This window comes from Hylobates moloch, unplaced genomic scaffold (assembly GCF_009828535.3).
Source record: "Hylobates moloch isolate HMO894 unplaced genomic scaffold, HMol_V3 SCAFFOLD_4, whole genome shotgun sequence".
Classification (NCBI taxonomy): Eukaryota; Metazoa; Chordata; class Mammalia; order Primates; family Hylobatidae; genus Hylobates; species Hylobates moloch.
This window is the reverse complement of record NW_026652279.1, coordinates 45,060,926-45,075,305: the sequence shown is the minus strand read 5'-3', so window position 1 is coordinate 45,075,305 and position 14,380 is coordinate 45,060,926. Positions and strand designations below refer to the sequence as shown.

The following is a 14,380-nucleotide window of genomic DNA, read 5'->3' as shown; positions in this document are numbered from 1 at the left end:
TGATTACTTATATGTAGAATCTACTTCAAGGGCATTCTGAATTGGAAAAAACGGAATATGCTTTGTTCTTGCTTTAGTACATGGAGAGTTAATTTTTTTTTTAGTGATGGTCATCTATCCAATAAATATGTCCTTCTACATTTTCACCCCTTGTTAATAATAATTATTTTGATCAGGTGGGTTTTTACTGTTTTATTCCTTCTTTATTATTTTCACTTTATGGTCCAAAAATGCAAGTTTGTTATGGATGAAAATATGACAAATTTAAAGTCAGTTACTGCCACTAAACAGGCTTAGCAAAAAATTAGAACATTTAATTGATGTTCCACAGCTCAGAATTATAGATTTTGAAAACAGAAATGGATTTTTTTTCTTATGGATAAGAAAAACAATGCAGTGATGACTAATAATTAGCATGGCTTCCATGTTGGGACAGTAGCAGGAACTGGTAGAGACCATGGCTGAATGAAGACCATACACACTGCCTATACAAGACAGCCCCTACTCAGCTTAGACAAATTTTCTCATGTAGAATTATAGGTCTAGTGGATCTAGATCTTAATATACTTTTCAGAAAAGCTAGAAATGTGGATTTTTATATCAAATGTATCCATTTTTAATGTCGGTGCAATTTCTAAAAATAAACAAAAGCTGTATGGGCCAAATAAAATATATATGCGAGCTGAATTAGACTAGTGGATTACTAGTTTGAGAACTCTTATTTAGAAAGATCTGCCTCTGAGAATTAGTGTTTCCTTCTTGAGCAGGCAGAATATGGATCTGTGTGTATGTGCTTCTATCTACGTGATTTAGCAATTAACCAGTAAACCTGCCCCCTTCAAAAGACGCATATTGATGAAATCATTTGTGACCTCACAGGAATCACAAATGATGTTCCTATTGTGTCCGGAATTGGTGGGTTCTCGCTCTCACTGACTTCAAGAATGCAGCTGCGGACCCTCGCGGTGAGTGTTACAGCTCATAAAAGCAGTGTGGACCCAAAGAGTGAGCAGTAGCAAGATTTATTGCAAAGAGGGAAAGAACAAAGCTTCCACAGTGTGGAAGGGGACCCGAGCGGGTTGCCACTACTGGCTCGGGCAGCCTGCTTTTATTCTCTCATCTGGCCCCACCCACGTCCTGCTGATTGGTAGAGCCCAGTGGTCTGTTTTGACAGGGCGCTGATTGGTGGGTTTACAATCCCTGAGCTAGACATAAAGGTTCTCCACGTCCCCATCAGATCAGTCAGATACAGAATATCAACACAAAGGTTCTCCAAGGCCCCACCAGAGCAGCTAGATACAGAGTGTCAACTGGTGCTTTCACAAACCTCGAGCTAGACACAGGGTGCTGATTGGTGTGTTTATAAACCCTGAGCTAGATACAGAATGCCGATTGGTGTATTTACAATCCCTGAGCTAGACATAAAAGTTCTCCACATCTCCACCAGACTCAGGAGCCCAGCTGGCTTCACCCAGTGGATCCTGCACCGGGGCTGCAGGTGGAGCTCCCTGCCAGTCCCACGCTCTGCGCTCGCACTCCTCAGCCCTTGGGTGGTCGATGGGACAGGGCGCCCATGGAGCAGGGGGTGGTGCTTGTCGGGGAGGCTCAGGCCTCACAGGAGCCCATGGAGGCGGTGGGAGGCCCAGGCATGGCGGGCTGCAGGTCCCGAGCCCTGCCCCGCGGGAAGGCAGCTAAGGTCCGGTGAGAAATTGAGCGCAGCGCTGGTGGGCTGGCACTGCTGGGGGACCCAGTACACCCTCCGCAGCCGCTGGCCTGGGTGCTAAGTCCCTCATTGCCCGAGGCCAGCTCCAAGTGCGGGCCCGCCAAGCCCACGCCCACCCCGAACTCCAGCTGGCCCGCAAGCGCAGCACGCAGCCCTGCTTCCTGCTGGCGCGCCTCTCCCTCCACACTCCCTGCAAGCTGAGGGAGCTGGCTCCCGCCTTGGCCAGCCCAGAAAGGGGCTCCCACAGTGCAGCGGTGGGCTGAAGAGCTCAAGTGCCACCAAAGTGGGATCCCAAGCAGAGGAGGCGCCGAGAGCGAGCGAGGGCTGTAAGGACTGCCAGCACGCTGTCACCTCTCACTATGACACCCTAGATTGTTCTGTTACACAAGGGGTACCAAAGTCCACCCTGAGCTTTTCCTCTGGGAACAGATTCCGGATTATTCCAGACTTAAGACATGGAGATATATCTTGCTAGAGGTAGGAAGATGATAAGATCAGTTTCTATAGGTAGAGGATAATGTGTCCTAAAATGTAGGTAGAGACAAGTCTGACAGTGGTTTAGACAAGAAGGGCCTCTGCTAATGGTGGAGAGATCAAGGAAGAAAAGAGCAACGTTAAAGTGAGGCTGTACCCACAGATCATGCTCAAGCAAACTCGAACCGTGAGCACATTTCTCTTAAACAATGAACACTTAGAATAAAAATTAAAATTTCCCACGAATTTCTAATTTTAAAATAGTTTCCCAAGATTTCAGTGGTATCATATATATGCCCATAAAATTTTTTGGATTACTATTCCCACAAGTGTAAGATGAAAGGGGACCTGCTCTCCATTCTATCTACTCCCTCACTGCAAATGCCATTTTGAAGATCTCAGTTTTACTGAAAGGGGTCTGCCACCCATAACTTCCCTGGTGTACCAGCAACAAGTGTTCAGTGGACCATGACAACACAAAGAATGACGGAGGAGAGAAAATGCCATGCAGAAGTGATAGTTAAGATGAAGGTGTGGGAGAGGAGCAGGTATAAACCCTTTCTTATCCCAAATATATTAGGAGTAAGTGACCAGAAAAGTGATGCTAACCATGCCCTTAGGGTACAGCCATACAATGCAATAGAAGAGTCTCAGCTGGGACTAAAATAATTTCCTATCCCTTATTACTCTACTAAAATTTCAAAATTCTAAATATAAAAAAAACTGATATGAAAGAAAATTCAAAATGTAAGTACTACTTTTCATGCAATGCAAATGATTTTCCCATTCACTACTCTGAAACTTATAAGCAAAACTAATATGTTTGCAGAGTTGAATCTTTTCTAAACTAATGTTCTTTTTAGGAGTAAATCTTAGAGTGAAGATGAAAGACATGTAAAGAGACTTGATTACCTTTACCACCAAATGAAAAACAATAAGGAGTTATTGTGCCTTTCAGTACAGCACTTCCCTTACTATTATCCAATGGCATTATCCCCTTAGATATTCCTGACTACCCTGGGAATTAGAAGTGTGTAGATAATTACTCCATTAACAAACTGCATTAACAAAGAGTGCTTCCCAAGTTCACATGGCTGGAGAAGCTAAAACCCAAACTTTCATTCTTATGAATCCAATTACATAGCTTTGTTAATTGTGCCTCTATTTCTGGATTTTACTTTCCCATCTTCAAAACCTGAATTTTAGGATAAAGGTATCAATGGGAAGATATGAATTTGTAATTAAACTTTGTACTCTGACTAGGCCAATATCTAAGAATTACCATCAGTGTAAGTATTGGTAGTATGTAGACCAACACAATTTCAGTAATGTTCTTGGAGTTCTAAGAAGTAAGGGCATGCATATTTATTTTCTCTGCAGCTTTAATGCTAGAAAACATACATGAATTGTAGTAACTATTTCTCTCTTCCTCCTCCTTACAGCACAAAGTAACAGATGGATTATCTTAACTAAAGATGTCAGCACTTTATTGGCCAAGCTTCTACTAGATTCTATAATAGCAATATATGAATTGTGATTTCTCCTTTCAGGGACTAAGAGGGCATGATTATTATTCAGGAAACCTGGTTTGTTTATTTTTTCATTCTCCCATTTCAAGTGTTATTCCATTTTTAAGATACTTGCAGCTTTCTCATTCTACAACGTAGTGCCATATAAGAAATATTTCCTTTCTGAATCATAATTCAACCCTCAGACTATTAGACCATACCACCTGCTACAGGGTGACATGCATCTCATTAAAGATAGCTGCCATTATTAATGATCAAGCACAGTTCAATGAGTACAGTAAAACTTTAAACATAAGCATAAAGCAAAACACTAAAGATAAATTAGGGCTGTAACGAAACTCAGCTTCAATAAAGCATCTGGTGAAATATCTATATTCAGCTTCAGTCTAATACACTAGAAAATACTTGCTTCTGAGTATTAACTATGGAAAGCCTACATAACAAATATTCACACTTTAACCTGTCACTCATCCTGCAAGTAAACCTAAACCTAAATCTTGAAACATAACCTAAAAACCTTTGATGGAAACTCTACATAAATATTGATTTACAGATTTTATCCTTTTTTGTGAGGCACATTTTATGAATTGGTTATTATCTGCATTAGCATGGTACAAGAAATACATTAAACGTTTTAAATTATTTGATCCAAATTTCCTGTCTGCTTTCATACTAAATAAAATAACTAAAAGCATTTTCAAGATAATATTGTTCATAGTTTACAATTGTTTCTCCAAATGTGAGAAAGGGTCTGATTTACAGCATTATGCTCCTGTGTTTTCTTATTAAATGATGCAATTTTCTGCCTTTGTCACCAAATAACATCTGCTAGTCACAAAACTAGAAACACATCTTTTAATTAAATGCTTATTTTATATTCCCTAGGGACAATGAATTATAGAATTACTTTCTCAAGATTTACTGTTTCCTTTTCCTTTATCTCAGCCTCCAGTATATATTCAGTGTGTCCTCTGAAGTAACAACCATCCCATCTGGCTGAGAAGTGATGGACACGGCTCCTTAACCACACTGTACCCTCCGTTCTTGGCACCTCTCTACCAGAAAGATATCGACAAATTGGATGGAATTCAGAGAACAGCAAGAAAAATGATTAAAGAGATGGAGGCAGTGACTTATGAGGAAAGATGAAAAGGACTAAATCTGTATAGCTTGGCAAAGCAACAACTGAGGTGGCGTATGAAAACTGTCTACAAGCATTTGAAGAATATAAACATCAAAGAAAGAGAAGGAACTTTTTAGAATGGTTTGGGGAATAAGCAGAGTAAGAGGACAGAATTGAAGAAAGGAGAGAGATATGCTAAATTGGGGGTGGGGGCATTTTCTCATCAATTGTAAATTTTGATAAATAGCAAAAGTAAGTCTAGAGAGAAAGAGTTGCATCTCATGCTTTTAGGTTACAATCAGTGTTGACCTGCACTGAGAAAATGGTAAGTGAGAGAATAAATAGTATCTGTTTGTATGTAGACATATAATATTTGAGCTGTCTTTTGCAGCTTACCAAGTACTTCTACATGCATTACACCATCAAATTTTCAAATTGACTGTATGTCATTATGAGTTTATTTTAAATAAGAAAAAAGCTAAAGATTACTTCTAAAACACACACAAATATATCTCTAACCCTGAGTTCATAATCCCTTTCTTCTTATTCTAGATTTTAAAATTTTAATACAATGTAGACTGTAATCACTCACAATATGGATAATGAATTTAAGGCTGTGTTTTAATTAGCAGTCAACCTCATTGTACCTGTTATCTTGTTCTTTCCTGGAGCAAATTAGACACAAACTGTAATCAGGGCAAAATTCTATAGATGACCCAGTGAGAAAAACAATTCCTTCTTAAATTCTCTGGTTAAGCACTTTTTCTTGGGTGCTGTATTAACATCATTCTGCCACTCCCTAACTGTTAACAGCAGCCCTAAGTTCATTCACTAATGCAAGATGTTGCGACCCACTTAATATACTATACCATCCCAAGCCAGGATATTTACCATGTAACCTGAATCAAATTCTTAAGATATGGAGTTCAAGTCTGCTAAGAGATGTCATTTGTGTTTTGTTGCCAGGTTCCAGGCTCCTGAATCCCTTCAACCACCCATCATTATGCTAAGTATTGAATAAAGATCTACATGGATAATAAACCAGATATGAACACTGTTGTTTCTAACTAGAGTTTTAAGCCTAAATCTCTAGAAGGTTTCTAATAATGATGAACTGTCCTGGAACACTTATGAGCTGGAAAGACACCTTTTGCATAGCTAAGAAGCCAGACTAGGCCAGACGTGGGGGCTCACGCCTGTAATCCTAGCACTTTGGGAGGCCGAGGTGGGCTCATCACCTGAGGTCAGGAGTTCGAGACCAGCCTGGCCAACATGGCAAAACTCCGTCTCTACTAAATATACAAAAATGAGCCGGGCGTGGTGGTGTATACCCGTAATCTCAGCTACTTGGGGGGGGGGCTGAGCCAGAAGAATCACTTGAACCTGGGAGGCAGAGGTTGTAACGAGCCAAGATTGTGCCATTGCACTCCAGCCTGGGTGACAAGAGCGAAAATCCATCTTTTAAAAAAAGACAAGAAAAGAAAAAAGAAGCTAGACTATATACTATGTTTCCTTTTTTTCTGGTTCATACAGTGACTTCCTATTATCCTTCTCAAAGTTATTGCTGCAGAGGAAAGAAGCATACATCTTTTACCCACCAGGAAACCCCCAAAGCACCTATTACCATAATAGCCATGGGAAACAGGTAAAAAAAAAAAATCAATTTAAAGCAAATAAGCCAACGAGAACAAAAGATCTCCCCCCACATCAGAAGAGTTTTCTGTGTGGATCAAGAGCTTTTAGAAATTTTACCTTTCACCGTGGAATTGTGGACCTTTGTACCAAATGTGTATTCTTAATCTAGAAAATACAGCAGGAGATGCTTTGGCATGAAGATCTTTCTGAAATTTTATCATTAAAACAGTACCATCTACTTAGAGCTAGCCTGCATTTTAGATTTTAGATATCTGCAAGTTTTTGAGCGTATAAGTTCTAGAGCAGTACTTCTCAAACATTAACGTGTATATAAATCACTGGGGATCTTGTTAAAGTACAGTTTTATATACTAAACCTGGGGTAGAGCCTGAGAATCTGAACTTCCAAAACGTCTCCAGATGATGTTGATGAAGCTGATCCATGGACTACATTTCAAATAGCAAGACCTGTAGGGTATTTTTATTCCAACTGTATGACATAGCAGTGAAAAATGGCTACACACTAGCCACATACCATTTTTTAAAAGATTTAATTTTTAGGTTCACAGCAAAATTAAGAGGAAGATACACTGATTTCTCATATAGCCCCTCCCTCCACAAGGGCATAGTTTCCCCCCTTATCAATGGGCCCCACTAGAATGGTACATCTGTTACAATTGATGAACCTGCGTTGACACATAATCACACAAAGTCCATAGTTTGCATTAGGGTTCACTCTTGGTTTTGTGCTTTCCATGGGTTTTGGAAAATGACATCTATGACATGCCTATGCCACTATAGTATTGTACAGAGGATTTTCACTGCCTTATAAATCCTCTGTGTTCTGCATATTCATGCTTCTTCCCAAACCCTTGACAACCACTCATCTTTTCGCTGTTTCCATAGTTTTGCCTTTTCCAGAATGTCAATAGTCAGAATGATACAGCGTATAGCTTTTTTCAGATTGGCTTCTTTTACTTAGTAATATGCATTTAAGATTTCTGCATGCATTTTCATGGCTTGATAGCTCATTTCTTTTTAACATTGAATAATATTCCTTTGTATGTACCACAGTTGATTTCTCCATTCACCAACTGAACATCTTGGTTGCTTCTAAGTTTTGGCAATTATGAATGAAGCTGCTATAAACATCTGTAGGCTGGTTTTTGTGTGGATATGCTTATTATTCCTTTGGGTACATAGCAAGGAGCATAATTGATGGATAATATGTAAGATTACATTCAGTTTTGTAAGAAAATACCAAACTGTCTTCCAAAATGGCTATATCATTTGGCATTCCCACTAACAGTAAATAAAAGTTCCTATTGCTTCACATCCTTGTCAATATTTGGTATTACCTCTGTTCAGGATTTTAGGAATTCTAGTATATGTGTAGTGGTATCTCATTGTTATTTTAATGTGTATTTCCCTGATGACAAACTATGTGGAAATTTTCATATGCTTATTTGCCATCTGTATATTTTCTTTGGTAAGGTGTCAGGTAAGTTATTTGGCCCATTTTTAAATCGGGTTTGTTTTCCTATTGTTGAATTTTAAGTGTTCTTTGCATAATTTTGATATAGTCCTTTATCAGTTGTATCTTTTGCAAATATTCTCAGTCTGTGCCTTATGTTCTTATTCTCTTGATCCAGATACTTTCCAGGGAACATTTACATTTGATTTCAATTATCTATTTCATATGGCATTAACAAAATTCATTTAGGTAATAAAGCCGACATATGTATTTGTAGTTTTATTTACATTGAGATTTTATAATATTTTACTCCATTTGATTCAAGTTCAATTTTTATAAATGCGTTTCCAAGTTCATGCCCTTACAACAATCCTATTTTGAAAAAAAGTGCCCTGTGGAAGAAAGGCCAGAAGGGGCAATTTGCCATGACTCAAAAATGGCAAAGGCCTTAAATGTAAACCATTAATGCTTTTACAAAGTTGGTTAATATAGAGTTTCTATATTTATTTCTGATGAAAGCATTGATTTCTAAAATATAAACTTCTATTCACATTTGTTTATTTTCTCATACAGATGGCACCTCAAATAAAGGTGGGGGGAAAGAAGGAAAGAAATGGCTTTGGCCTGTGCCTGTTTGACCTCTGAGAGATACTTTTTGCAAGAAATTGTTAAGTTTTGGCCCAAAAAGTGGTCGGTCTTTTATCTTTCTTTGTGGAGGCCAAAATGCAAACCAGGGTGAAGAAACCATCAGTGGCAGTTTGGGGAGGCGGAGGAGGGACTACCTAGACTCAGTGAATCACCAAGGAAACATGAGGCCTATTTCTCTGTGAAGCTAAACTTCAAAAAACAATCTAAGAGATACAAAGGGAAAAGTGTGACTGCTCTGACAGCAAAAACAAGCAAATATCTCCAGAGGGGATTAATCCTTCTGCTTCAAAGTAACTAAAACAAAGAAAGCTGAGCCAGCTTCACTGGAAACAACACTTGTCCATCAGACAAGGATGAGCTAATCAAAAGAAAACACTGTCTATGTGCAGGACTCAGCGGCCTAGACAGCTAATACCAAGGAACACGTTTTCACTATAAAGATTCAGCTTTCAAAATCCAGTTCCCTCTTGTAGAGCCACAGGGTTAAAAGGGACCTTAGAGATCATCTACAAACCCTCAATGAATGCCAGTCTTCGCTTTATGTCCTTCTTGCCGGACTCTTTTCTGGCCTCTGTTCTGGCAGGATGTTTCCTGTTTTGCAAAACAGCTTTAGTCCTTGAGTATATTTAATTGCTGGAAAACAGTTCCTCAAATTTGACCCCAAATTTAGGTCTAATTTATGAAGAAAGTTTTGCCTTTGGAGACAGGTTTAATTTTACTTCCATGTGGAAAATCTTCAAATAAAATGATGACTATTGTGTACCCACGAACGATCTCTTCTTCTTCCAGCTTAATCAGGTCCTATGGTGGTGTACAAATGTTTGTACCACCTGATTACCATCTAGTTTTCAATGGCTCTTTGAAAATATATTGGCTAACTCTAAATACAAGACTCCAGATGTAATCTAATCAGTACAGAGTACATTTGGATTTTTACCTCCGAACAACTGGAGGCTATATTTCTATTAACTCAAGTATAAGATCTCTTTGCTTTCTGTCATAAATTGTGCCAACGATCAATGCTTGTTTTTACATAAACTGCAATTAAGTTCCATTTCTCCCAACCTGTCTTGTGCAATGGATGTTTTAATCTAAGCGTGAGACTTCACATTTATTCCCATTGATTTTTAGCTTGTTACCTTTAGCTCACTTTTTAATCTGACAGTCTTGAATTTTTATTTTTTTATTCAGAGTATCCGATATCCCTCACAAATTAGACTTTTGAAAATTTGATAAGCAGGCCCTGTACTTTGTTATTCAAGTCACTGCTAAAAATACCAAATAGAACAGGGCCCCAAACAGAAGTACATGGCTTGAAAGAGACTTTCAGTATATGCCATGGGCTCAATACAGATTTGTTTCAATGATCCATCTTCTCTTTTTTTCATTCTTCCATTTACAGACTTTATGCAAGGCTCTTATATTTGGGAGAACGTACCAGATCTACAAAAACCCTTGCTTTGACTATTGGTTTCTTATCTCTCCTTCCAGCTTTCTCCTTCCTAGTGATAACACTCAAAACTCAAGATAATACTCAAATAAGTTAAAACTCAAGACTAAGTGGGACTTGCTCTAAACCCCAAAGTCTTAAGGATGACAGTGCACTGCTACTTAGCACATAGAAGATTCCACTGTACATGCAAGGTCAGATTAGAGTTGAGTGACTCACACTTTGAGAATTTAAACAATAAGTCGAGACTAACTATTGCAGAGAGAAACGCTCTGTATGGATAAATTTATAGCTAAGGTGTGTTCCTTAGCTAAAGTAAAAACAAAATAAAATAAAATTTAGAGAGTTGGTAACTTTACTTCAAGGGCCATTGTGATACCACAGTAAGTCAGCAGTTTGGTCTTTCAGTCTGCCCACAGAGTTAGATTTTGTTGAAGGCAAAATGCTCAGCATGGTAACTAATCAGCACACTCTCTCCAAACATCCCCTGCCTTTATTTTCAGTTGCTTGTTACTTCAATTTACACCGATTTATCCTCCCTCACAACTCAACCCACAACTTTCTCATTGCCTGACCTGAGGCATGGATAGCAATTTTCAGTGTAATCAGCCAGAGGATGTAATCAGTGCAATTAACAGAAGGATTGGGAATACTACATGAAGCCTAAATTAAAATACCACTAAAATTACTGTACTGTATCTGTAAATACTCACACTAAACAAATATTTCTTGGGATAAGTTTCTGGCAGTAGAATAATAATTTCAATGTAAAACTTCTGAAGGAGTTCAGATCCCATAACCACCCCCAATTCACTGCTTTAGTATACTTTATTGAGCACCTTCAGTATGCCTATTCTTAGGATGAAACAAAAGTGAAATAGGATGTGATACCTTTCCTCGAGGAAGTTTGCTGTGTTGAAGAAATAAGTCTTAAAGTCATGAGAAGATTCCCAAAACAGTAAGAAGGAGTGCCAGACTAAAACCGCAAATAAAAAGAATATTCAAATGGGAAGAGGATAAGCTCGGCGTTATGTTTGGCTCTGCTAGTCATCTGTTTTGACTTCCACAGGTCATCATCACCCACAAATCCCTTCCCCTCTACCCCTCCATTGTGCTTGCTTCACCATGTCCCCTACTCCCTTGCCTTGCCTATGTAGAAGTAGCTAAATAGTGCTGGGGGCAGGAGGAGGTGTACAGAAAAACATATAATCACCGTGACTGGTATCATTTCAATTCACGGCCATAAGCTCATTTGGACCCTGATTAATGCCAAAATTCTACTATTTTCCTTCAATAAATTTTTTTTCTCTCTCTCTGAATTTATTATTTATACCACTTCTCCAAACTCACATTCCCACTTTTCTCATCCCTCCAAGTTGATACCTGCCTTATACTTTCTTATAAGATTCCCCATTAGAGTCAATTCTTCTTTATTCTAAGTAGCAATTTGGAAAAAACAATTTGCATTTCTGGCCCCCCTAATTCAGTGTAGAAACTTGCCTTCTCCCAGAAAAGGCAAAACCTCTCTACCTGTGTACTGGGGAGTTTCATCCTAAAATGATTTCTCAACAACTTTGCTCCTTTGTTTTTCCTCTCTCTACTGCATGATAAATCTTTCTTTCACCACTTGATTATTCACATTCCACAAAAACATTTAAACATATACATATTGAAACATACTTTGTATATCCCATCTTTTAAGAAAAAGAAAAACAAGCATAAAGCAAACAAAAACTCCACTCATCTACCATCTCCTTCACTATTTTCTTGTTCTCTATCATAGCTCAGATTCCTCTCCTTTCATTCACTGTTTTTCTCACTTCAATCTGGTTTCCAGCTTTACATTTTACCAAAACGGTTTTTTTTTACTAATGATTTCCATGTTGCCTCATTCTATGACAGAAGGCATTCTATGACAGAAGTACATTGCATTCTTCTTGAAACACTCTCTTTGATCAACTTCCATGATAATGCATACCCCTCTGGTTTCTTCCCAGCCCACTATCGATTTCTTTTCAGACTTCCTTGCTGACATTTCCTCCACTAAACTTATACATATTGAAGTATTTCAATATTCCTTCCAAACCCATCTTTTCTATCAACTTCTTCCTGTTGATCTAATCCAGACTTATGTCTTTAAATGGCATCTCTGTGCTGAATATTCGCAAATTATGTCTCCAGCCCAGATTTATCCTGTGAGCTCTGAACTGTCTATGTATATCTTTAGTTGGATTTTTACCAAGAATTTCTCAGGCTTACTATGATTACACTAGAATTCTTAATTCCTCACTCCTTTCCTGAAAATATAAGAGAGGTATAGAGAGAAATGGAGAAATTAAGGAATCAGTAGGTAAAACGAGACCAAAAATAATGTGCTAGGGGTGGGAGAATAAGAAGCATGAAGGATTTCAATTGTGGTTGTGGTTAGAATGTGAAATCTTGAGTTTAATGTAATAAACATTTTAAGAGATGACAGAATTGACTCCATTATTAATATGAGTACTGATAACCAAAGTTCAGTTGAAACTTATAGGTGTCAAAGAAACCAAAGTATTATAAAATAAGAATGTTGTGCTGGTCAGTCCATGTGACCTGAAATTGTGTAGAATGATGACAGTGAAAAAGAAACTAGCTAGAAGGATAGAGAACAAGAATGGCAGAAAATAGATGGATGACATGAGACTTGAAAAAATACTTGTTTTGTATTGTTTATGACAGCAGAAGAACATTGGTCTAGAATAAGCCATGGTGATGAGAGATAGCCTTAATATATTGGGAAAATGATCATTTTCCACTTCTTGAAGAGCTTCTTGAGTAAGCATTATCCTTGGGAGTTGATCAGCTTTCAATTAAGACAAGCTCTGGAGAGAAGGAGTTGAGGATGCATGAGAATTAAATTATCATTGGTCAGATATTCCAGAATACATAGAGGAAAAAATTAAGTGGGATAGTAAGATAGATTTGATGAGAAGAATTAGATCATCAGAATAGGAATGAAAATAATGGAGAGAGCAGATGACATGAGGACTTGACCATCAGTGATTAAAGATGACAATGATATGAGAGAAAGTGCATTAAATTCACAAAAAGTTTACACATAGAATTTAAGGTTATCGTCTCTTATGATATGGGTACAAACCTTCCTATGGTTATGAGAGTGAGGTATTCAGAAATCAGCAATAAAAATCATGTTGTTAACCTATTTTCTCATTTAACTTTAGAAAACCTTTTAAATAATAAACACACAGTGTAGATAGATATGGTAGGTTTCCCTTTCAGCTTATTTTTCTTAGTGGAAAAGATGTCTCCTGTGGTATCGGTAGGTATTTTATAGAATCATGAGAACTTTAGATGAAAAAGACATACATAGCAAGTATGAAACTTGATCCATTATTGGTGATATGGAATATGATTCAAACTGATTTGTCAAATGTATGCCAATGTTCTGAGATATCCTCTCCTATTCCCAAATTATTTCTCCTTAAATATTTAGTGTATAAACACAATTGAGCATTTCTGAGAGCAGTTCATTTGGAACATATTTCAATAAAATGCCCTTTAAAAAAAGTAAAAAAATTTAGCATTTATTCTTTTTTTTTTTTTACTTTTCAACTTTTATTTTAAGTTCTGGGGTACATGTGCAGGATGTGCAGTCCTAGAATGTAATTTTTTATGAAGATTAAATTGACTTAGTGCTTCTAGGTTTATCTAGTGAGGTTAATTCTCTCAATAATGGGATGAAAGAGATGAAACATTTTTATACAAAGTAGAGGTAGTTTCCGAGATTTATTTTAATTCCTGGATGTTATAACTTACTTAAAGTTTTTCACCAATTCACAGTCTTAAACAACCAGATGACATGAGGACTAAATTCAGTTCGCTAGCATCCAGCCTTCTATCCCCCTGATTCCTCAGCCCTTCTTCCAGTGCCATATAACTCCCAGTTCCTCAAGATCATCAGAAGATTGAGCTGATTTTTGGTTGTTAACTACCTCTATAATGATTCGTAACACCATATTTTTTTTTTTGCTTTTTTCCTGAACATTGTATACATGAAATCATATAGATTTTGATATTACTAGATATTGCTGAGAACCTAGTTATAATTTTGCTGAGGAATATCAATTCAAGAATGTGAGAACATTCTAGCCATGTTTCACTAGAGAAAATGCCCCCCAAAATGTCCCTGTCATTTTTTTTTTTTTTTTTTTTTTGCCATGGTTACCATTTTCAACTGAAAACTGATAGCAGTATGCCAGGAAGAGAAATATGTTATATTGGTCAGGATAGAAGTAAGGCTGCTATAACAAAGAAGTTAAAAAATA

General features: G+C 37.6%; 1 long non-coding RNA gene across 1 annotated transcript; it reads left to right on the top strand.

Annotated features, from left to right (window-relative positions):
* Positions 1–2,102: 2,102 nt before the first annotated feature.
* On the top strand, positions 2,103–9,371 carry LOC131383242 (uncharacterized). The gene is made up of 4 exons (XR_009213118.1): positions 2,103–2,745; positions 4,672–5,174; positions 6,383–6,494; positions 8,531–9,371. It is a non-coding gene; the product is annotated as an uncharacterized LOC131383242 (long non-coding RNA).
* Positions 9,372–14,380: the final 5,009 nt, after the last annotated feature.